Source organism: Pongo pygmaeus, chromosome 16 (genome assembly GCF_028885625.2).
Source record: "Pongo pygmaeus isolate AG05252 chromosome 16, NHGRI_mPonPyg2-v2.0_pri, whole genome shotgun sequence".
Classification (NCBI taxonomy): Eukaryota; Metazoa; Chordata; class Mammalia; order Primates; family Hominidae; genus Pongo; species Pongo pygmaeus.
In genome coordinates, this window is record NC_072389.2 from 31,905,786 (window position 1) to 31,928,656 (window position 22,871).

The window sequence follows — 22,871 nt, forward strand, 5'->3', positions numbered from 1 at the left end:
GGAACTGCCTGGTTAAAAACTGTTTAGGGCAGGGAACAGGTAATCAAGAGACTGATGATCTAAAATGAAAAAGAAAAACTTAAAAACTGACAAATGAAGAATCCATATAATCCTACCAGATCTGCTTCTCTATGTCTGCACCCTTATGTGTGATCAACAGAGTTTTCCTGACGCATTAATCAGTTGTTTAGTAGAAAACTGTGAACAGTTATGGTCAAACTGATTTAGATTGGATAGATTTGTTTATAAAGTTTTATGTAAAAATTGGGTTTGACATTAATAAAACACAAATGCAAAGGTAAAATTTGATTGTCTCTTTAAACAAGATTTTTGTATAATACAGAGATATAATAAAATATTTTTTATTTGTCTTTTAAATAAGCTGAAAAAAGTAGTGGCGAGAGAAGACACAGATTCAGATGGCCTCACGCTGTCTTTATATGGTCCTGTTGTTTGGGAGCTGAGTCTCCTCTCTACCAATGAATAAAGGCTTTTGCCCTTTTAAATTTTTGAGCTATCATTTTGGCTAAACAAATGATTTGTGGTTATCTGGGATTCTATTTTGTGGTATGAAGTGTTTTAAGCCTTTAATATTTGCACACTTTGAAAAATAAAATTATAAACTCAGAATTTTTATTTTAACTCATTAGTCTTTTAAGTATTAGGTCCCCTGAAGTCCAAAAGAGATATATTTGGCTTATTTGGTATATTAACCTACAGAAAACATTGTCAAATACAAAGTCATGTTTAACTTTCTTTGGGTTATATTTATATAAATATGTTATTAGTATGTTGTCCAAAATTATATGGTTCCTATAATTCTAATATGTCTTAATATATGTTATCAGTAATAATTATGATTATTACATTGAATTGTTATGTGCCACAGAAGCGACCAGATTTCTTTGTCGGTTGTGTCTTTAACAATGGCCTCGTTGGACACAGTGACTCAAGCCTGTAATGTCCTCACTGGGCACGGTGGCTCATGCCTGTAATCCTAGAACTTTAGGAGGCTAAGTTGGGAGGATTGTTCAGGCTCAGGTGTTTGAGATCAGCCTGAGCAAGATAGTGAGACCCTATCTCCACAAAAAACCAAAAAATTAGTTGGATGTGGTACCACTTGCCTGTGGTCCCAGCTCCTCTGGAGGCTGAAGAAAGAGGATTGCTTGATCCCAGGAAGGTGAGGCTACAGTGAGCTGTAATTGTGCCACTGCACTCCAGCCTGGGTGGCTTCAGACCATGTCTCAAAAAAATCAAAGTAAATATAATAAAACAATGGTTGTCCTGAGATTATTGTCATCCACAGATTATTTTGCTGTTTTTTTAAAAACTATTCAAAAAGTGTTTGCTCTTTGAAATGTTCTCCTGAATACAGGTTTCTGATAACTAAAGATTGTGGCATTGAAATAGGAAAAAAACAAAACAAAACGAACAAACTTCCAGGACTCTCAGAGATAGCTGGTATGTTTATGAGGACTGCAGGCCCAATGTCAGACAAAGTTAACTGCATGGACTGAACTAGTAGAAGACCACAATAATCCTTTTATGACTGGTTGCTTGAAATGTTGCTGATCCTTTTTGTTGTTTTTCAGAGTCAAGACAACATTTTTCTTTTCAGCTATTTACACCTTTTCATGATTGAGTAAACTATATTCCTGTGAACAAAAGATGAAGGATATTTCATTTTCTCTACTTGATTTCTCCAGAATTTGAAAACTATTTATGAGTATTCTATACTATGGAGATATAGTAATTTACACAAATACAATAAGAATCTGATTTCTTTTGTAACAGAACACAATTGGAGACACTGATTATATTACCAAAGATATGATTATTTTACCAGTGGAATGGCCTACTTTCAGATACAAACAGACAGGCTTGAGGAATTAAAGTTGACTAACAGAGATGATAAAAGCTCCTTAAGAAACCGACCTCATGACTGTATACACAGGCCTTGTACAGGGTTCCTGACCTGTGGTAAGTATAAAACGTCACATTCTGACAGGCCTATGATTCCTAAATTATCTTGGGACCTGAAGAAGAAGAATTTCAACCAATCTGTACAAGTATTTGCAGGCACAGATACATCCTTTCAAGGCTTTAAAAAAGTCCAATCTGAGATTCCTTAGGGAACAAAGTTCCAGCAAACCCAATTTAGAAAAGGCTAATATGGCAAATAATTATTCTTGCTGAACTTTACGCAAATAATCAGGATAAGTATAATAATACAAAAACTTATTTTCCAAATAAATGTGTCCTACTATGATATGTCTTAGATAAAAATGAGAACTAGAGAGCGAAACATTGTATTTCAGAAAAATAATGTAGCACGCCTGTTGTTAGATTCTAGTCTTGTCCATTGTTTTTGAGCTTTTTATTGTTTTCTGCATTTTGGACTGAATCCTGAAATCTCTCAGAGCTAAAGTCCTCCAACTAACACATTCACATTTTTCTTCCATTTTTCTGACCTGGACTCAATGAAATGGCTACGAACTTCTTTGTGAGGCCCTGCATACTGAAGCTTATCCCTTGAGATGCAGATGCGAAATATGTGACATTGTCATTGCTATCCTCCTTTGTAACTTAAAAATGCTTTGAATTTAACATCTGGAGGCACTGTGCCCAATATCAACCTTTGTTATTATTTTCTATTTCCATACAAATGCCGGTTATTAAAAATATTTTTTGCCTTAATCACATAAGGAGGCCTAGTTCATTTGCAGTGACACCTCCTGGAATGAAACACTGCTACGATTTATTCTGAGACTAGGAAACTAGCTAAAATGATATGAGATGGTGTATTTAAATTTGCTCTTTCCTGTTTATTCCAATTTGTCTTTCTAACAACCTCTGACCCAAATCTCTCTTGACTATTGACCCCATGTCTGATTGGTTCTTGGGGCTATTCACCCGAATCCCTCAAGGATTTAGATGAATTATATAAGGACTTGTGAAGGTAGGACTTCCATTCCTTATATATTAGGACTCACTATCCTATAGTCAGCTGTTCACTTAAGTGCTGTACTAAAACTGTGGATGAGAGTACTAACGTCTTGGTCATTCAAGCCTAGGAACCCCATCCAGGCACCTGTGAATAATGCAGGCAGCTGCAAAGCAGTTTCATTCCATTTACTCTGGGGCCAAATCCTATGTCAAGTATACGCCTTGTCAGCAGGAAGAAGTTAGAATGGTCTTTTGCCTTTTCCCAACTCTGTACCTCACCCCTTAAGAATAAGATGCAATGAAACTCGGAAGGGGAAATTGAAATCACATTTGCAAAAAGAGTTAACAGTGAGAAAATTGTGATAGAGAGAAAGATATGACTTAAGTGACTTCATCTTGCATTTAACATCCAAGCGGTCCTTGCTTATTCCTGGGTAAAAACAAAACTAACTTTGGGAGAAATTTACTTTGTAGCTTAACTTTGAAACAAAAATAATAACAGCTCCTGCCTGAAACAAAACCCCTCATTTTTTGGGGACCACATCACCTTTGTAAAACTAACAAATTAACCACAATATTAGAAAGTATGGCTCAGGAGTCATACAATCAGAGGCCACAAGATTAATAACCTCCCCAATGGCTCCTATAAATAACATTACTATTGTAAAACCTAAGATTGGTGTTTGAGGTATTGTTCATAACTTGCATTCTGACAGATCAGCGGGTGCGACCCAAACCAGTAAACTGGCTCAGCTGGATACATGGCCCACACCCAGGAGCTGAGTCAGCAAAGAAGATGGCTTTGACTTCCTAAGATTTCATCCCTGACCCAACCAATTAGCATGTCCCTTTCTCTAATCCCCTGCCCACAAAACTATCTATAAAAACTCTAGCCTCTGAATATTTAGGGAAGCAGTTTTGAGTAATAAGAAAACTCTGCTCTCTCCTTTAGCCAGCTCTACATGTATAAAATTTTCTCTACAACAATTCCCCTATCTTGGTAAAGTGGCTCTATCTGGGCAGCAGCCAACATGAATCCATTGGCCATCAACAACCCAACTGCTGAATTTTGTATGAAGATAACTTGTTTTGATTTCATGGGCTGACAGAGCAGACTTCAGATTTGGGAACTTTCTGTTGGTGCTGGAACAATTTAAGCCTTTCAAATATAGGAATGGAATAAACTTTTTGTAAGTGACAGGGCGTGATTTTTAGAGTCAGAAGCGGAGTCCTGTGGTTGGAATATTGTTTCCCTCCCAAATTTATGCTGAAATTTCATCCCTAACATGGCAGTATTGAATTGTGAGACCTTTAAAATGTGATTGGATCATGAAGAGTTTGACCCCTTAAATGAATTAATCCTTTCATGGATTAATACATTAATATTTAAAGATTAATAGTCTATTATGAGAGAAGAGTGGCTTATAAGAAGGGAGACATAATCTTGCATGTCAGCAAGCTCTACTCCATTGCCATACGATACCCTGTAGGCTTTAGAACTCTTCAGAGAGTCCCAACCAGGAACAGGATCTTGCCACATACAACCTCTCAACCTTAGACTTTTCAGCCTCTATAACTGTATGAAATACATGTGTTTTCTTTATCAACTACCCAGTTTCAGGTATTCTAAGTAACAGAAAATGGACTAAAACAAAATATTAGTATTACTATGCCCCGCTATTAAGTTCAGTGGATTTTTATAACCATTCCAGACAAGCATACAAATGCTCCAGATCTTTCAGGAATGAAGGTTTGCATCACCCTGCCAGGTAAAGACCCAGGACCAGCAGAGGGGCTTGCTGAAGACAAGGAGAATACCGAATGGGTAGCAGTAGAAGGGAGTTATAAATACCAGACAGGACCAGGTGACCAGTTACAGAAATAAGGATTAAAATTGTCACTAGTATTTCCTATCTACTTTTCAAATAATACATTTGTGTGTTATATATAAATATATTAGGTAAATAACATTGTTTTTATTTCTCTCTTCTTTTGTCACATAACACATGAATGTAATAACTTGATATTAGCAGTTAAGTGTTAGTAATTTAACATATTTGTATTTGTATTGAAGTTATGGGTTATCAGGAGAAGAGTAAACATCACCCACAAACTTCTACTACTCTTAAGAAAAATAGTATAGTGAGTTCTGGTTGCACAAAGGATCGTTGCATCATGTTACATAGAACTATTGCCTTCTTATTGTCTGTATTTGAAGATTAGTTAGGGCTTAAGGTGATACATATAGGTGCCAACTAGAAAGGTTCTGGACTTGTCATGGTTAATTTAAAATGCTGACCGGATTTACCTACAGAATTGGTGAAGCATTACTTCCGGGTGTGTCTGCCAGGGTGTTTCCAGAGGAGATTGGTGTATGAGTCAGGGAATTTAGTGGGAAAAATCCACCCTCAATGGGGGAAGGCAGCATACAATCCCTTGGGTACCAAATAGAACCAAAAATGAAAAATTTTTAAAAAGTTTTCATGTCCCTCTCCTGGAGAAAGTATACTCCTTTTCCTGCTCTTGGAAAACAGAACTCTATGATCTATGGCCTTGAAACTCCAGAACTTATACCAGTAAATGCCCTGGATTCTCAGACCATTGGTCCCAAACTGAGAATTACACCAAGGGCTTCCCTGGTTCTGAAGATTTCAGCTTTGGACTGAGCTACCACGCTACAGCATCGAAGGTCCTTAAACTCCCAGATGGCTGTCTTGGGAATTCTCTGTCTCTACAATGTTACATGAGTAAATCCCCAAACAAAATGCCGCTCATCTAACTATTGTCTATCTATCTGTCAACTCTCCATCTATGTATGTATCTATCTATCTACCTACCTATCTACCTCCCTGTAGTTCTGTCTCTCTGGAAAAAAAACCTGACAAATACACACATAAAGACTTCAGCCAAATGGCACAATACAATGTCTGTCTCCAGTTGCTCCTCCACCACCCCTGCTGCTTATGAGTGTATGTCCTGGAGAGCTCTTCTCTTTCCATCGGCACTTCAAGGAATGCTGCCTCTTCTTACTGGGATTGGTTAGTAATACATTACTCATGCCATTATATACATTTTGTTGATTTCCCTCCTCTGTATTTCACTTTACGAACACACATGGACATCACTTTTCTCCCACTTAGCACTCTCCTAGAGAGTGGTTACGTTGGTAGAAATAAACTAGACACAGGTCAGACAGGAGCCCCAGGGTGTCTTACAGTATAAACAACTACTCTGTGAGAAGGATACCTGGATGTAGCTGGATAGTTGGGCTTTAGGCCATCGACCAGGATAAGTAAGCATCCTATGAAAGGTACAGCCAGTACCAAACCCTAAGTCGTATTGGGCAGGGCTATAGGTTATAGCCGCCATCCAGAGAGGCCTTAACAGCAAACAGAAGTAAAAATAAAACACATGCTGTGAAATAAAACACATGCTGTGAGATAATTTTATAAACTATAGTTCCAGGAATCCTTGAGAGGGAAAGTAAAACTGGCAAGGCATTATTTGAAAGTTTCCACTGGAGTGGTAGCTCTCCAAAGATAAAGAAAAATCTCAGGCCAGGTGCGGCTGCTCACACCTGTATTCCCAGCACTTTGGGAGGCCGAGGTGGGTGGATCACCAGGTCAGGAGATCCAGACCATCCTGGCTAACATGGTGAAACCCCGCCTCTACTAAAAACAAAAAAAAATTAGCTGGGCATGGTGGCGGGCGCCTGTAGTCCCAGCTGCTGGGGAGGCTGAGCCAGGGGAATGGCGTAAACCTGGGAGGCGGAGCTTGCAGTGAGCTGAGATCGCGCCACTGCACTCCAGCCTGGGTGACAAAGTGAGACTCCGTCTCAAAAAACAAAACAACAAAAAATCTCTGTCTAGAGGATTTCAGCCCTAATCATAGAAATATAAACAATGATCTCTGTAACTTATTCATTTATTTATTTAATGGGGTTTCACTGTTTCCCAGGCTGGAGTGCACTGATTATTCACTGGCAGAAGCATAGCACACTACACAGCCTCAAACTCCTGGTACCACATGTTCATCCTACCCACCCTCCCTAGCAGCTAGGACTGACTACAGGTGTGTGCCACCACACTTGCACAGATACAATTTTTAAATCAAAAAAGTTACATTTCTTTTTCTTCCTTCCCATAGTCATTCTAATCATGTGAAGAATGATCATACAAATCATTTTACGATTAGTTACTGCAGATGTAGATGCATTACAGTTTCCAGACAATCTTTTATGCTGTCCACTTGTTACTTGGATCAACTTTATTTTTGAATACTTGAGAAGAAGAATGGGCTTTAGTGTTCCCTGAAGAATAGAGTAAAATAGAAACTCATCTGATTTATATTTTATAATGTTATTGCATTTGTACCATGAGATTTAGGTTCCATGAAGGCTCAATTAACAGGAAGACCTGATCTCAAATATATGAGCCATGTCTACACTTCTATTTATTTTGAAATAATTTTAGATTTACAGAGAGTTGTTAAAATCTTACATAAAGTTGTATATACCCTTCAATTTCCTGTGATATTAATATCACAACAGAACCATAGACTATCTATGAAAACTCAGAAACTGATAAAGGCACAAAACTACTAACTAAAGTACTGACTATCTTCATATTTTACCAGGTTTTCCACTAATGCCATTTTTCCTTTTTTTGGATCTAATCAAGGATAACATATTATGTTTACTGTCAAGTGTATTATTGTTTATTGCAGCATAGCCAATTACCACATAGCTTAGTGGCTCAAAAGCACACACAAATTACTCACAGTTTCTCTGGGTCAGGAATCCAGATGTAGATGATGGCCAAGGCTGAGGTCTCACCTGAAGGATCAGCTGGGGAGGAATCATTTTCCAAGTTCACGTGATTGACCAGGGTGAGAAGACTTCACTGATTAATTATTCCAAACCTTTAAAATATCAATAGCAAGTTTTTACTAACTGTTCTGCAGAAAAATAAAATGATAGAGAAGAGATCAGTGTGAAATACATTCTATGAGGCAGTTTCCTCTGAGGCCACAACCAAACAAAGACAGTCCAAACAAGGAAAACTATAAACTAATATGCTTTATGGATACCCAGGCAATAATTCTCAAGGAAATAGTCTGAACACAAATCAGGATCATAAAACAGAATTAAACACTAATTTATTTATTTATTTACTCAGGATCACAAGTTTGGTAAAACATATAAAAAGAATTAGTGTAATAACTATATTGATATAATAAATGACAAAATTTTCTTTATCACATCTAAAGATATGGAATAAGCACTTTCCAATTCAAAAACCCATTCACAGTAAAAACACTAAACAAATTTTGCATAAAGGGAATGTTCTTACCTAACACAGGCACCCATGAAAAATTCACATGACAACATATGGTATCAAGTAGGTCTCAGTAATTTGCCCAAAATTGTAAAACAAAAGGTTATCTATTCCCACTAATTCAACTAAACATTATGCTTGAGGATGTAATCTATAAAATTAGGCTGGAAAAATAAATATAAGACTTCCAAATTAAAAGGGAAGAAGTCAAACATCTATTGGCCAGTGACATAATCTAATGTATAGAAAATCCTAAAAAATCCTCTAAAATAAGGTTGGAACAAAAAAAAATTCAGTATGCATGATCAATGTAATAAACTGCATTCTTATACAATAGAAACTAATCAAATAATGAAACTCAGAAAATAATTTCATTTAACATGGCATCAAAAAGGAAATGTATTTGAAAATAATATAACTGCAAGATATATATTGAAAATAACAAATGATATTGAAGTATTAAAGAAATCCTAAGTAAATGAATAAAATAATTAGTGTAATATACTATGTGAACTAGATTTTCATTGATCAGAAAGCTGTTAAGTATTAACCAAGATGCTTATACTTTCTAAATGTATCTTCAGATTCAATACAAGCCCTACTAAAATTCTAACTTTTTTTTCATTTTTAGCAATTCTTGGACCACTGATTCTAAAATGCATAGAAAAATGCAATTGATTCAGAACAGCCCAAAGAATGTTAAATATTTTTTACAGAAACACAAATGACATTTATACAAGGTCTGTCCATAGGGGAATGGGGCATAATTCCCCACTTTTCATGTATGTGCTGTGCATAGTGATGTTTTTTCCAAAAGGTACAACATCAAAAGGGCAATAATATTAATTTTATAGTGGAGAAAACTGAGCTAAACTGCCTCATCCATGTGATCAAATAACATTAACCATGATAAAGCAGCTGGGCACAGTGGCTCACACCTGTAATCCCAGCACTTTGGGAGCCTGAGGTGAGAGGATCGCTTGGGGCCAGGACTTAGAGACCAGCCTGGGCAATGTAGTGAGACTCTGCCTCTACAAAAGTAAAGTAAAATTAAATCACCCAGATGTGGTGGCGCATGCCTGTAGTCCCATTTACTCAAGAGGCTGGGGTGGAGGATCATTCAAGCCCAAGAGTTTGAGGCTGCAGCGAGCTTTGTTCATGCCACTGTACTCTGGCCTGAGCAACAGAGTGAGACCCTGTCTCAAAGAAAAAAAAAAAAAAAAAAAAAGTGATACAGCATGTTGACACTATGTACTCTTGTTATAATATCATGAGTATAAAAGTTTCCCTCTGTGGTTTTCCTCTGCTAAATCCACAACAGCCATCCAATCATTAGGAAAACACCAGAGACATACCAAAGGAACGATTTCAATGATATCAGAAATAAGGAAAATCTGAGAAACTGGCACACGGTACCTAAATGTGATGTGGTGTCCTGGGCAGAATCCTGGAACAGAATATGGACATTAGGTGAAAACAGAACATCTGATTAATCGTGAATGTTGGTGAATGATAATGTATAATATTGGTTCATCAATTGTGACAAATGTCTCAAATGAATGTAAGAATTTATAAAAGGGAAATTATGTGTTGAATACATATAAACTCTCTGTATGTACTTCTAACTATTCTGTAAATCCAAACTACTCTAAAATAGATTTAAAAAATAAATAAAATATATATATTTTAAAAATTACACTATTGAGCTTACTAAGAAGAACATTGTCGATCTTGTAGTGTCCCAAGTGCTCACCTCCCCATTCCCACCCTTTTTGTTACCCTGGTGAACATTACTATTATTTTTAATTTTCCTTTTCCCATTCACAAACTTTTCTTTCTTAGTTTTGGTCTCTAAATTTGTATTTGTAAATAATGTCCTGTTCACTGTTTCTTGTCTTCACAAATAGATAATTACATGTCTCTATCTATATTGCTCAGTAAAATTATGAGAAACATTCAGAGAAATCCAGATTTTGATACATTTTACAAAATATTTGACCTGTTTCCTCACAAAGTGAGGACTGAGAACCTGTCCCAGATTAAGCAAGACCTGACGTTGGCAGGTGAACTCTAAGATGGTGCACAATGATCCTCACAGCTCAATTAGAATATCTAATCCTTTCCTTGTGACTTTGGGGAGAAACTGAAACTTGCTTTGATACATCAGAAGACTATAACGTGATAGGATGTCACTTGGGCAATCATGTTACCTAAGATTATGATACCTGTCTTGCTGCAAGCTCTCTGTCATGGTGGCTTTGAGGACACATTCAGCCATGGGAGAGAAGCCAACATGGGAAATAATTGAACGCAGCCTCTGGCCACAGACAGCAAAAAACAGAGGCTCCTGGTCCAGTATCCTGCCCTAGAGGTTGTAATTTATATTTACAACGAATCTAAGCTTCTTTCATATAAAAGTATACTGCCTCAGAAGTAGTGTAACCATCTCATTAAAGAATAGTTCTAACGATTTCTTCCTTTATGCTGTATTTTTCCTTTTGTCCCTCTTTTCCTACCTTTCATTTTACTTATATGTATATCTATCTATATATATATATACACACACATATCTATATATCTTATACTTATGAAAATATAATTAAATTAATTGCTGCTTTTCTTTTTTTGAAACACAGTCTTGCTCTGTCACCCAGGCTGGAGTGCAGTGGTGTGTTCTGACCTCACTGCAACCTCTGCCTCCCACATTCAAGCTATTTTCCTGCCTCAGCCTCCTGAGTAGCTAGGATTACAGACGTGTGTCACAATGCCCAGATAATTTTTGTATCTTTTTAGTAGAGATGGGGTTTCACCACATTGGCGAGGCTGGTCTCAAACTCCCGACCTCAGGTGATCCACCCACCTCGGCCTCGCAAACTGCTGTGATTAAAGGACTGAGCCACCATGCCCAGCCTTGCTACTACGTTGTTGAAAGGCACCTGTCTGCTATTGAATATAATTATTTGAAATAAGCTGTTATATGTAAGATCAATTAAGAATATGACAATTAAAAGTTTTTATCATCTTGAGTGACCAATAAAAAAGTACAAAAAAAGTCTGAGATGCTAAGAAAGATGACTGAATTATATGAAAGACTGAATAAAAACCACAAAAAAAGGAAATGAATGGAAGACAAAATGGAAATGGGCAGGGCAAAAACTAGAAGATAGTAACAAGCATGGTGGATATTCATCCAACTATATCAATAATCACTTTGAAAAAGTGTCAACACCTAATTCAGAACAATCATAATCTGAATACCAAGATACGTGTGAGTTAATTTATGAATTAATTTCAATATTGCTTTCATTTTTATATGAATAAAACGTAAATTTAAAATTCTAGAAGGACTTTTTCAATAAGTGTAAATAAGTCTATTATGAGTATAAGAGTTTAGACAGAGATATTATTCTTTCTTTGAGATCTTACTTACGTTTTTGATTCACTGACATACTGTGGATGTCCCCAGTGAGACTACTACAGACATTACATGTTCACCAATCTGAGCTTCCCTTTAGTGATACAAAGGCCAGCTCGCTTGTCCATCTTTCTCTGTGAGTTTGGTGCACATTGTCCCTTACTCAGCTTCACACTGACGACTACATACATATAGGAGATGGTACAGTAATGATGGAGTAATTGCAGGAAGAATGAAACAAAATGTTGTGGTAAAACTTATGGGAATTAGACATGGCTTATCACAGGTAAAAACTGACGATTCATCTGGAAGGATGGATTGCAAGACAGTGCACATCAAACAATGAAGGACAGTGACATCCAAGAGACGAGACGCGAAACAATGAGGGTTACTGTTGCCTCAGGTTACTGCTTGGGGAGAGTTTCCAGGCTGTGATGTGGCACGGACTCTGGAAGACAGTTGGAGTTGAGAAGATGGAACTGACAGTCTGGACAAAGAGGTGGCTGAATTTCATGAAGCCATCCTCCATGGCTGCATGAGGAGGGAGCACATGTGCCAACACCCATGCAGGCTGGACTGTGGTGCCATCATTAATCCACTGAGACATGGTTCACAGGAGTACTGGAGCAGTACAGAAACAAAAAGCAAGGATACAAAGAAAAGTAATTTGAATGAATTATTTAATAAAGAGTAATTCACATCTATGCTTTCATCTAATTTCTGACTACAAAAAGACAAAGTTTTCCATGACTCAGTGATCTTGCATCAAACCCAAGGATGAAGGAATAGATACTGTTTAGAAATAAATAGTGTGTTAAGTAGGTTCAGTCACCCTGTGTGGACACCAACCTGCCTTTCCTATGTTATCCTGTTAGTTGTGGCTGGTAAAATCACTACATTATGAAACAATTAAAGTACAGTTTTCTACTTATAAGAGAACAATGTATTTGTCATCAAAAGGAGAAGCCAATAAAGGTTTCTTCCTTCATTGATTTTCCTTAAAAAAATCTCCAATTTCCTTTGCACTTTAAAAATATTTTTTCTCTGTTCTTCACTACATGAATGCCACAGGCTATGCAGTTTGCATGAAGTATAGGGTTGCTCTTTAGACACAGTGAAATTAAATTAAAACCCAGTATACTATTTTCCTAAAATTTACCTTTGCATTTTTTCTTTTTCTCAGCGTTCACCTCTTGCTTAGCTCCTTAGAAATGCAAATGTAACCTTTTCCTTCCTTCGTTTCCACCAGTGAAACAACCTGCAAGTATTGCCAGCTTATCTAAGTGTATGTTTCCTTAGAAATTCTAAGGACCAAATGTTGAACCAAAGCAGGCAACATCCAGAATTCTCTCTCACGGGGAGACTGTCTCAAGCCAATAGTTAATCCACATTCCAACTCTGTCCTCAATGACACTGGTCAGACTAATGGATGAACCCTTAGCTAAGTTTTACAGCAAGTCACATAGACCCCGCACCTCCATCTTCCTTCTGCATACCATGCACAAGAAAGTTTTTCTCAAAACCCTGCTTTCTTCCCAAAAAACTGAAGCAGCTACTTTAGATATGAAACTGGTTCTTCTCCATTGCTAAGCTGTGAAATAAAGTCGCTTTTTACCACCCTCATGCTTGTTATTTTATATTGTAAGTGACAATTGGCCAAACCTGTGTTTGGTAACAAATGTGGTGGCCCATATGGGGAGCATTACGTGCTCTGGGCAAGCCAAGCCTGTGAGCTTGGTTTTGCTACCAAGGCGGAGGGCTGCCTGTGAGCACCAGCAGCTGAAGGCTAGCAGACCCCATGACAGGAACGTTAGGGAACTTCAAAGCAGCTGCTGAAAATCTTTCATTTCCTAGACCCTCCCTTTCACTTCCTCACACAACTTCTGCAGCCATCAACACTTCGCTGGTATAAAGAATGTGATCTCTGAAGAAGCTGGCAACCCTTGCAACCAAGTGAGCTAGTCGGAGTGCACCCGGCTTTCCTGTGTCTTCTGGGGTGTCGCTGGGGCTTTGCTGTTAAGTCTGGTCCACTAATGGGATTATCATTTCAGTGTTTTACGGATTTGTATATATGGCACTACCGGGCACTGCTCCATTTGGTCTCAGACATCCGTGGAGCTGTTTTGAACAGAGGAGAGAAATTTAGGATTCTACCCAGCCCCTTAACTGGGGTTTGTTTGGAAGCTCACCATTTGTTTGTAAGTGTGAGTGTGTGACCTTTGAGTGTGGGCCCTGATCTCTTCCTATCCTTTTCACATCCAACTTCATCTTCCTGACTATCTTGGAAGCCACCTACAGCCTTACTCATCTCAGTCAAAGGTACCCTTAGCTCTCTCCAGCTGTAAACAGGTTCCTTCGCCGATGACTTGCAGAGGTGGGAGGGATTCGTCTCACACTGTTTGTGTCTAGGGTAGTGGGGTCTCCCTGATGGGATGTAAGCAGGAGTGGTGGGGGTACCAACCCTATACCATGCAGTGGCTAGAAGGTTCACAAACCTCCTTTTCTTTCTTTTTCTCTTTCCCTCCTTTTAAAAGGCCTGGCAGGAACTTCATATTCTCATTCTCTTTGGGAATTCAGCTGGTTACTTATTAAGACCTACTTTTGTGAACATTTTAAACAGAGAGGCAAATTATAGCAAGAAAACTTTAGAGCTCAAATGGTTAACTGCAACTATTAAGTTAAGCAGAGACATCAAAACTTCTCTTCCTCTGTCTTCTTTTCTGCCTGCTTCAAATTGGCTGTTATTAAGCTGTTGGTGCTGTGATAAGACTCATCATTTATGGACTAACTAGAAAATAAACATAGGAAACTTGTTTAAAACTGAAGGAAAAAAAAGGTAAAAGATGCTTTTTTAAAAACAAAACTGCCATAAAGATTTCTTTACCCAAATTTTGGTTCACAGCTTTCATTGGATTATATATTGGAGAAAAGAAAATTTAGCCAATGGAAACAGGTTTCAGTTTTGTCAGACAATAATGTGTATCCAGCTATTTTTATAAAATACTGAGTGTGTACTGTTATTTTATGGTTAGAATGCCAAGGTAAAAGCTATTAGACCTTTGCTTGTGTGTATATACATATTTAGATATGTTGGTGTGTATGTACACATATTATGTGTTATGTCTAGCCTGCTACCAAATTGACTTACAAGTAAATAAGCGCTCACAAATTAAGTCAGGATGCTTTTCAAGTTCACATAAATTTAGTAATCCTTGACAAATAAAACTTGTTTTAAGATTATTGGTGACATAATATTAGAAATATCTTCAAAATGATCAGCATATATTTTTATCTGAGTTCACTGAACAAATGGTTTTGTATTTATCTCTGTCTATATATTAAGGTGTCAGGATATGACATAAAGGTTATAAGACCATAAACCCAGCGAAAAACAGAATCATTTTTGGTTGTGTGATTTTACAGATGAGTTAGACTAATTTAATATTACTAATTCAATGAAGACAGTTAAATCTTCTGTGCTATTGACAAAATGCCCATATATTGAACTTGAAGGTTCTTACTTAGGTAAAACATCTTATGTCCACAGACTTTAAAAACGGGTAATAGGGACAAAACTAAATAATTACTACATTTGTGCAATATCCCAGTTTTCAAAAGTACTCTAGGTAAACTGGTAAAATGGAAAAGCTGAGTACGCGTAAATGAGATCAATGCTTCTAAGTGAAATTTTTGTATAATTCAAAATCTTAAAATCATTTTGGATGCTTACTAGATGTCTTGGTCATTTCCAATTAAGAAAGGGTTATTATATAGAGAAAACTGTACTAAAAATGGTGAAATGGTTCTCATCAATACAATACTAACATCTGATAGTTCAGGATTTCTTTTTTCCTAGGTTTCTACAAAATGTGCCAAAGAAGAGGTGTCCTTATTGAGAAAAAGAATTATTGTGTCTAATTTAAAAGTTATCTAAAAGTTGATTCAAATTATGGGTTTGAAAAGGTTATTTATGAAACAAGCTAGAAAGAAAGCACTAAGTGGTGAAGAGAGATGTGAAGAAAGACATAGACAGGAACATATACTTTTGGTAAAGAAGGTTATAAAGGAAAAAGAGTAATTTTATATGAGAAAGAATCTTTTATGGTAAATTATTCTCCTAAAGTAAAGTGACTGGTTATTTAAAAAACACGTTCTTATTACAAGGTTAATCTAGTAAAAGAAAATTGAAAAAAATTAAAAAAACAAACAGGTACCATAGGACAAGTATACACTCCAAGCATGTGACAGATGGTCTGTATAAGTCACCATAAAGCTGGTGAAGGGGAATTTATAAAAGAAATTTTGTATGCAATTAAGTTAGCCATAATTAAAAAGGAATTGTTAATAATAGTCTTTCTAAAGAATGGTCCCCTAGGTTAAATCAAGATTTTCTTAAGGTATCAATTTACTCTTAATAAAATTACAATACATTTTGATTTTCTATTCTATAATTGACTTCTTTTGAAAACTTCTGAGAGTCATATCTCAAATGTTCAATTGTTGTCTTGCTGCTATCAGCTTTTTCTCCCTTTGATGTGGCCTGGGATGATAACTCCATCCTTCAGCTTCTTGTCAGCTCCTGTAACTTTTCTCCTTAGTTCTAAATGTTGTTGTGGCTGATGCTGAAATATTTTATCTTAGAGGTCTATAAAAGAAATGTTTTCCTCCAGGATAACCTGATTCTATACTCTTGGGTTTTGTTGTTGTTGTTGTTTTTGGTGTGTCTAATTTTCAGAGTAATCAGGAAACTTATCACCCAGCTACTAAGAGTCATTTATTCCCCAGTTCTACTCAAAACCTTGTACACACTCCTCCCACATTTGATTAAATTCAAGCACTTTTTATCTTAAGTTGTACTTCCAGATTATCTAAATGGGCTTTCTTCTAAGGAGAGGCAGTCACACTAAAAAAGGTTTTCCTTTGACTTTTTGGTAACTGGCTTAAGAAACAAGATTTTACATTTTATCAAGATAGTTCCTATGCTTCCGTTATTAAGTGTTTAATTACTTTTAAAAAACCCCTGAAATTTGAAAGGAGTAAGGTTTTTACACCTTTGTAACTTTTTCTATTGCCTTTAAAGTCTTCCAACGATCACTTTGGTTAAATGAATAACTATTGTTTTACAAGGACCTGTGGTTTAGTTTTGATCAAATATTTTAAACTTTCTAACATCTTTCAGAGACATCTCCAAAATTGAATCCTAAATTAAGTCTCTGACTTATTGCTGGGGTTTATCAAAGCTAAAAACCATTAATCACTGTGAAGTGTATCACCACCTCCAACACCCTGAAAAAGTTCTTATCAGGTGCTATTAACTAATCTTTGTGGTGTTAAGGTAGAAGGAATTGACTCCTGGATACCTGTAGCTCCTCTAAAGAAGACAGACTCCTGCCAGCATCTAACATCAAACACAACTTAACCAAAGCTTCATCTTTAGACTCAAGCAAAGGCAATAATCAAAGGACACTGCTTTCATGCAACACAGGGACAGGCCTGTATTAAACTTTATTTAATAATTTTCCTTCTATCTGAAATAGAAATATATGAAATATAATTTATTCTGTGCCTTAATCCTAAATAATTTAAATGTTTATCTACCTATAGGCTTCCTTTCCTGTCACTCATTCTTTTTTTTTTTTTTTTGAGAGGGAGTCTCGCTCTGTTGCCCAGGCTGGAGAGCAGTGGCGCGATCTTGGCTCACTGCAGTCTCTGCCTACCAAGTTCAAGCAATTCCCCTGCCTCAGCCTCCCGAGTAGCTGGGACTACAGGCACGCACCATCACACGCAGCTATTTTTTTGTATTTTAGTAGAGATGGGGTTTTACCATGTTGGCCAGGATGGTCTTAATCTCCTGACCTCGTGAGCCACCCATCTCAGTCCTGTCACTCTTAGAACATGACAAGGCTTATGGCATTTTTCCTTAAAATGTTGTTAATGGTGAATATTTTGTTTTATTAATATATCCAGGATTTAAAACTGTTCAATTCCTCCAGACCCAGGGACTATCATGGAAGATATGAATGCATGAGATTGTAAGGGCCGGTTCTTGTGGAATAAAATTAATTCAGACATTTTTTACTTCATTATAGAGAAGTACTGTGGCTAAAAGAAGAGGCTCTGGGCCAGGCACAGTGGCTTACACCTGTAATCTTAGCACCCTGGGAGACAAAGCAGGGAGAATTGCTTGTGGCTAAGAGTTCTACACTAGCATAGGAAACACAGTAAGACCTGGTCTCTACCAAAAAAAAAAAAAAAAAAATTAATTAACCAGGCATGGTGGCTTTTGCCTGTAGTCCTAGCTATTCAGGAGGATGAGAGGGGAGGATCATTTGATCCCAGTAGTTTGAACACAGAATCTGCTCTACGATTGAGCCACTATATCCTAGCTGGACAACAGAATGAAATCCTCTCTCTCTCTTAAAAAAGAAAAAATACAAAACAGTCTCTGGAGAGAAAATTACTGTGCTAAATAGACTCTCTTAATAATAAGACAGTGTGGGCTAGGTGCAGTGACTCACACTTGTAATCCCAGCACATTGGGAGGCCGAGGCAGGCAGATCAGCTGAGGTCAGGAGTTCGAGACCAGCCTAGCCAACATGGTGAAACTCCATCTCTACTAAAAATACAAAACAATTAGCCAGGTGTGGTAGTGCACACCTATAATCCGTTACTCAGGAGGCTGAGGCACAAGAATCGTTTGAACGTGGGAGGCGGAGGTTGCAGTGAGCCATGATTACACTATAGCACTCCAGCCTGGGAAACAGAGTGACTCTATCAAAAAAAAAAAAAAAAAAGATAATAATAATGATAATAAGAAGACTGTGGAATTTGCACAAAGATAGAAGAAACAACCAGTAACTTAAAAAATAAAAACAGAGCTAAAAAGCAGACATATACATATATAAAAATTAATTTATATGTTGATGCATGGGGGAAAGATCAATTTTTATTAAAATGTTCCAGGAAATTGAATATCCACAGAGAACAACCAAGATCTGACCTTTGACCTCACATACACACAAAATCAATTCTAGTTGGTTCATAGGCTTAAATATACAAATAATAGAGTATTCAGAAAACAATTTAGGAAAATATCTTCATGACAAAGAGTAGGCTGAGCTGTCTAACTAGATCTGAAAATTACTTACCATGTAAGACAAGACACATTCTACACAGTCAAAGTGAGAAAAGACTCTGCGGCAGACAGTATCAAACTCAAGGTTCCTTTATACATTTCCTGTAGAAAGTCAGCGCAGACTCTGAAATGGACCACAGGAGTGAAAATCGTGCTTACTTCTTGAGAAGTCAGTGTGGACTATATGAAATGATAACATATAAAGCATGTAGTATATTATCAAGCCTATACTAACCCCTAAAAATTAATTTTCTAATAAATTGTGAGATATATCATTTGCGTCAATTTTAACATGTCATTATTTCATACAACAGAATGGAAGAACAAAACCACTAACAAATGAAGAAACTAGCACTTTTATCACTTATAAATAAATCACATAGTAATAATATAAATACATTATAATTGCTGGAAAAAATATTTTCAATGTGCATACATGTGGATATTTGTCTTGTGTCATTCCTACATGGGATGGAACATACAAGAAAAATACATTGACAAAGTTTTTCCTAAATTTCCTCTCATTGAGATGCAACTCTCCTGAATCACTCTTCAACTCATCAGCTCATGATTTTCCCCATATTATTATCACCTGTGCTAATCTGACGCTTTGGTGATGCTGCACTTCCTGCGAGATTCCTATGTTGTTGCTCCTGTGAGTTTATCTTTCCAACCTTCTGAAACCCCCTGTGCAAGATATGATGTTGATGATATGACCTGAAAATGTCAATGGAAGGTTTATAGACCAAGCTCATGTATATGTAAATGAGGACAATCACATTATGGTTGCCTTCTCGTCAATAATGTTTTAACACTATCAAATTTAAGGTGCATCTGTGTTTCATAAACGTGAAAATGTGCCCTCTACGATGAATGGAATACACTGTCCTCTGTGACTGCTCATTTCTCAGTGTTAGATTATGGTGGTTCATCAACTGTATTCTTATCTGTTATTGAAGAAATATGCTTAAATCTTATCAGATAAGTTTACCAAGGGCATTTACATTCTGCATAACTATTAGAGACATTAGAGTTATTAGGGGAATAATATAATTCTTCTGTTATGCATGGAAATGTAGTTTTACGAACTATAGTTTAAGAAATCCATTGAGGAGGAAGATAGAAATTATAAAGAGTTACTTGAAAAATTCACTGGAGTGATAGCTTTCTAAAGACCTAGAAAAAGCTGTATCCTGAAACTTCCCACTGCAGTCTTAGGAATATGGTCAATGATCCTTGTAAGCTTCATTATAAATTCCATTCTTTCAGCTATAACATTTATGTAACTCTTTTTTCTTCATTCCCATTTGCCGTTTTAACCATATGGTTGGTGATCATAGAAATGACTTTATAATTAGTCACTGCAGAAGTAGATGCATAATGGTCTTTATAAAATATTTTAATCTGCCCCCTTGCTACTCTGCTCAACCCTAATTTGGGCACTTGGATTTGAGGAGTGGTTTTGGTTTTCCCTCAGGAATACACTGATTGAAGAAGAAACACATAAAGTATGAGTTTCTGTATACCCAAAATTCAGTCAACCTCCTAAACTATGGGAGTTTCTTTATGTGTATGCAGAAACTCACATACACCAACATGGCACATGTATACATATGTAACTAACCTGCACGTTGTGCACATGTACCCTAAACCTTAAAATATAATTAAAAAAGAAAGAAAGAAACTCACATACAAAAACAAAAACTCACATAATTTAGGAGGTTGACTGAATTTTGCCCTACAGTTTAAATTCCAGCAAGGCTAAATTAAATAAACATAAAGTCATGCTTTCAAATATCCAAGACATTCTTCCACTGAACTCCAACTTCTAATCAGGTTAGAGTGTGGAGACAAAGTGTTGGGTGTTTGCCTCATGATCTGGTCTAGAATATGATTTCTTTTAAATGGCATCTCTTTTGAATTGTGGCGTCCAGGCCAGCCTCTAAGGAACTGTTGGTTTAAGACATTGTGGGAAATCACATATTCCATGTAGTTAGAGTTTGTCTGGGGACTCATTGACCAGCACTTCGTCATCTGCTTTCTCCACTCACTAGCATCCAACTGCAAAATCTTATTGTGTAAAAGATTCATATCCACGTTTCTGTAAGTAGAGACCGGCCTAAACCAATTTATTAGAAACATTTTTTGTACTCTGCTTACCTGCTACCTTGGTGGCTTTAGGGTTGGCAGTGGGCAACATAATTCCACAATGTGAGTGTCAACAGAATGCACGGTCCCAAACGATTCCTGATGGAGTCTGTAGAATCAAAAGAACTAAACTAGAACATATTTCTCTGAAGCTTTTGAAGGTACAGTTGTCTTTTGATTACTTGAAGAAGAAATCCCTGTACCAACAACACATTATCCTGAAAGAAGAAATAAGATTTATGTTCCCTGTCACTGAAATTTCTTATTCTTGGCTTCTAATATCTGAGAGTCATATTTCCCAAAAATGCTTCAGTGGGATCCTGAATACACACTGCTAAATGATGTCTACACATGGGGCTTTCTGGGATATGGGAAGGAAAGGCAACTTTTTCTGAATAAGTGGTTGCTGACACTCCAACTGGTGACTGGGTAACAGAGAAGGAGAAAAAGGATGACAGTCCCTGGAGCTTGATGGTGCCTTCTTGAAGCAGGTGCACCAGGGTTTGGAAAGGTGATGAGATAAAAAGAACGCTAGTTTGCTATTCTCTCCATATGTGCCCATTCATCTCTGGAAGCCAGTTTTTTACTTATGCTTTTGTTTTCTTTTTAAAATTTTAATAATTTTAGAAAACAAATTTATTTTGAAATAATTTCAGATTTATAAAAAGATACACAGGTAGAACAGACAGTTTCATACACCCTTCAGCTAATTAAAATGTTACTATTATAACCATAGTATATTCATGAAAACTAAAAATTTCACTATGTTTCAAAACTATTGACTGATCTACAGACTTCCTTCATACTTTACCAGAATTTCTAATAATGATATATTTATCTGTTCCAAGACCTAATCTAGAATACCACATTGCAATTACCGTCAGGTATATTACCTAAGACTTGGTGCATAACAAATTACTATATATCTTAGTGGTTCAAAACCACACACATATTACTCACAGTTTCTCTGGTTCTTCAGTCCAGATGTAGGTGATGGCCCAGGCTAAGGCTCAGCTGGGGAAGGGTCTCCTTCCAAGCTCATGTAACTGTTCCTAGGATTAACCTCTCTGACCTCATCAAGAAGAATTCACTAGTGAATTATTGGAATCATTTAAACAATTAATACTAATTTATTACAAATTATTCCCAAAAAGTGGAGAAGGCGTGATTTCCCATTGTATACTGAGTTAGTTTACCCTGATACCACAATTAGACAAAGACATTTCAAATATGGAAAATGAAGAACAATACACCTTATGAATACAGGGGCAAAAATCATCAAGGAAATATTAGTAAAACAAACCAGAAACATGTAAAAATTATTATACACTATGTCAAGGGTATTTACCTCACAAAAGCAAAATTTGGTTCAACATACAATACAACTAGTGCTATGCACTATATTCATATAATAAAGAAAAAAACCACATAATCATCTCAGAAGATGCATAGGCACTTGAGAATTCTCAAACTCCCTATGAGAAAAATATGCAGCAAATGAGGCAGATAAGGGAACTGTCTTCCTTTTAAAGAGGATCTATGAAAAACCAACATGTCATCATAGGTTATCTGAAAGGTTCACTAATTTCTCCAAGATTAGAAACAAGACAAAGATTTCCACTCTGGACACTTGTTTTCAACATTATACTGGAGGATATAGAGATGGCAATTAGTCTAGAAAAATAAATATAAGGCTTCCAGTATGGAAAAAAAGTCAAACTCGGCTTGTTGGCATATGACATGATCTTATGTATAAAATTTCCAAAGGACTCTAATCAAATATGTTTAGAATTTATAATTGAGTTCAACAAACTTCCAGTATATAAGGTCAATATATAAAATCCTCTGAACTTCTATATGCTAGCAATTAACAATCTAAAACAAAAAACTC

General features: G+C 36.6%; 1 long non-coding RNA gene across 1 annotated transcript; it reads right to left on the reverse strand.

Annotated features, from left to right (window-relative positions):
• Positions 1 to 1,449: 1,449 nt before the first annotated feature.
• LOC129013568 (uncharacterized) lies at positions 1,450 to 22,377 on the reverse strand. The gene is made up of 4 exons (XR_008494030.2): positions 20,993 to 22,377; positions 18,846 to 18,956; positions 7,781 to 7,866; positions 1,450 to 1,655 (listed from the first exon to the last, which is right to left on the reverse strand). It is a non-coding gene; the product is annotated as an uncharacterized LOC129013568 (long non-coding RNA).
• Between the last annotated feature and the right edge of the window lie 494 nt (positions 22,378 to 22,871).